This window comes from Camelina sativa, chromosome 15 (assembly GCF_030686135.1).
Source record: "Camelina sativa cultivar CO46 ecotype springtype chromosome 15, ASM3068613v1".
In the NCBI taxonomy this organism is placed as follows: domain Eukaryota; kingdom Viridiplantae; phylum Streptophyta; class Magnoliopsida; order Brassicales; family Brassicaceae; genus Camelina; species Camelina sativa.
In genome coordinates this window covers 22,895,239-22,898,474 of record NC_141894.1, presented here as the reverse complement: position 1 = coordinate 22,898,474, position 3,236 = coordinate 22,895,239, and the positions used below count along the sequence as shown (strand labels likewise).

Below are 3,236 nucleotides of genomic sequence, written 5' to 3'. Positions count from 1 at the left end.
AGATCAAAAGTGGACTGATCTCCATGATTCAAGCCAACAAGTTCCATGGGTTGCCAATGGAGGATCCCCTAGACCACCTTGATGAATTTGATAGAATATGTGGTCTCACAAAGATTAATGGAGTGAGTGAGGATGGATTCAAGTTAAGGCTATTCCCCTTCTCACTTGGAGACAAGGCTCACCTTTGGGAGAAGACTCTTCCTACTGGAGCAATAACCACATGGGATGCTTGCAAGAAGGCTTTCTTGGCAAAATTCTTTTCAAAATGCAATGACTGCTAGATTGAGGAATAAAATCTTTGGATTTGCTCAAAGAAACAATGAGAGCTTTTGTGAAGCTTGGGAGAGGTTTAAAGGATTATAAAATCAGTGTCCTAACCATGGCTTCAGTAATGAGTCCCTCCTAAGTACTTTGTATAGAGGAGTGCTTCCCAAGATCAGAATGCTTCTTGATACAGATTCAAATGACAACTTCCTCAACAAGAATGTGGAAGAAGGATGAGAATTGGTTGAAAATCTTGCACAGTCAGATGGTAATTACAATGAGGACTATGACAGAACCATAAGGTCCACCTTCAGTGACCAAGAGGACAAGTACAAGAAGGATTTGAAGATGGTCAATGAGAAGCTTGATAAAATCCTCCTTAGCCAACAAAAGTCTATTCACTTTATTGCTGAAGAAGAGGTTCCAGTTCAAGAGGGGGAAAGGGAATTTGCTGAGCTCTGTTATATGCAAAACCAAGGTGGATTCAAAGGCTACAACCAAGGAGGAGGGTTCAAGAACAACAACCTCTCTTATAGAAGCACCAATGTAGCAAATCCCCAAGATCAAGTCTATCCATCTCAACAGCCTCAACAGCAACAAAACTATGTCCCCAAACAACAGCAACAAGTGTTCCAGCCCCAATTGTGTCCCCCACCAGGGTTTCAGACTAACCAAGGCCAGGAACAAGACTTAAGAGCTATGATGCAACAGTTGTTGATTGGGCAAACCAATGGAAAGATTGAGGAGGCTAAACAGTTGGCTGAGTTGAATCAAAGTCTCACATCCCAGTACAATGACCTTAACATGAAGTTTGAAGGTCTCAACTCTAGAGTGAAGTTTATGGAGAGCAACATTGCCTCAACTTCAGCTCCTAAGCCCAACCAACTCCCTGTAAAAGCTGTTCAAAATCCAAGCGAGTTCACTGCAAAAGCCATTCATATCTCTGATGAAGAAGTCACTGAGGACAGTGATGTTCAAGATGGGGAGGATTGGTCAGTTATTGAAGCCCTGAGTGAAGTTTTTGAGAAGAAATTTGAATCCAACATTGCACTCGACCAAGAGCTCGAGTCAACACTCGACCGAGGGCATGATCGAGTGGTCGATCGAGCTGAAGGATCAGAAGCTGTCAAGCCTGCTAAGTACATTCCTTCTGCTTACAAACCGCCTCTACCGTTCCAAGGACGTTTCAAGACGCAGAAGCTTAAGGAATTAAGGGAAATCATTGAGAAAAAAGAGATGATGGCCTTGCAACAAGAGGAAGTGATGGCCATACAAGAGATCATCATTGCTTACCAAGAAGAAGAGAGAGGACCTGCCTTGGAACAGTATGATCCATATCCTCTCTATTGGGATTTTTTGCTTGATTTGTCAAAGAAGAAGGCTCAAGCTCAAGATGAGAAGGATCTTGAAGACCTTGGAGGAGTTATCATCCCAATTAAGCTTAAGGATCCAGGTCCATTCTATCTACCTTACACACTCAGCTATCTTCACTACAACCAGTGCTTATGTGACTTGGGAGCATCTATCAGTGTGATGCCCTATTCTATAGCTCAAAAGCTTGGGCACACTGACTTCAAGTCCACCAACCTTCATGTATGCCTAGCTGATGGGTCAAATAGAGATGTGGTTGGCATGTTGGAGAACATTCCAGTAAAGATAGGAAGAGCAAGGGTTCATACTGATTTTGTGGTTCTAGAGATGGACAAGGAGCCTGAAGATCCTATCATTCTTGGGAGGCCATTCTTAGCCACTGTTGGAGCAGTTATTGATGTCAAGGAAGGTCTTGTGACCTTGAACATTGCTGAGGGTATAGCTATGAAGTTCAACATCTATAAGCCAACCAACCTTCCTACCATTGATGATCAGCCTTTTACTATCAAGGACAAAGGTGGTCAAAAAGGTTTAAGTGGTGAGGCAACTCCAAAGGCTAAGCCCTCTCTTTAACAGGATCCTGTGGAAAAGCTTAAGAGTTCAGTTCAAGAGTTGACTGGTATGGTTAAGGATCTCCAAGTCAAGCTAAACAAGAGGTCTTTGAGGAAAGCAAGACCAAGGCTCAAAATCAAGAAGAAATATGGTTTGTGTGTTAAGGGTGAAGTGATCAAGGATCAACTTCACAGTAATCAAGAGGTTCCAGGGAGGATTTCATCACCTCCTTGATATCTAGACCAGGCCTAAGAAGGCAACCAAAGTCAAGCTTAGTGACTTTAAACAAGCTCACTAGGGAGGAAGTCCTTAAGGTATCCTTTGTAAATATGCTTTATTTTCTTAGTGTTTTGATGTGTTTTCTTTTATGCTTGTGTTGGGCAGGCCTTTTAATGAAAGTGTAGATGGGTATGGAGAGATTTGGACTTGGGGAAGTAGATTTGCAAGCCCACTCGACCAAGCCACGAGAGGTACTCGACCGAGTTGGCAAAGAACTAAGGCCCATTCGATTCCCATTTCTCTAGAATGATCGAGTGGAAGGAAGAAAAAGAAGAAAAATTTGAATTTTCAAACTTTGGTCAAGGGAGCTCGACCACGTGCTGGTCAAGTGTGGGGTCGAGTGGCAGCAAAAAGCAGGTCAAAGATTCCCATTTCAAATTTGAATGGTATGGACGCTCCACCCTTGTCTCCTTGTCCCCTTAGCTTCATTAAATAGAGCTTGATTCGACCATGTATCTCTCACACTCTCTCATTTGCTTAAAACAACTAAAATCAAGTTTAAAATTTCTCTCAAAGTTCATCTTTTTGCTCAAGGCTTAGCTCTTTTGTTTTTGGGTCACTAACCTATTAACCTTAAGCTTTGAGTCTATTCCCTTCAGTTTTGTTCGAAAATGTCTTCAAGGATTACTAGGAAGTCTCAACAAGCGGCTGCAAGCTCCATGGAACGTTGTGATGATCGCCTTGAATCAAGAGGAGAATCTGTGAGAACCACTCGACTCCCCACTCGAGCAAGCACTCGACCGAGTGGTTCTATTGGCCAATCGAGCCAG

At 42.8% G+C, this 3,236-nt stretch overlaps 1 non-coding gene across 1 annotated transcript; it reads right to left on the bottom strand.

Annotated features, from left to right (window-relative positions):
* Positions 1 to 279: 279 nt before the first annotated feature.
* LOC147926938 (small nucleolar RNA R71) lies at positions 280 to 386 on the bottom strand. Its single transcript, XR_015583178.1, has one exon. It is a non-coding gene; the product is annotated as a small nucleolar RNA R71 (small nucleolar RNA).
* Between the last annotated feature and the right edge of the window lie 2,850 nt (positions 387 to 3,236).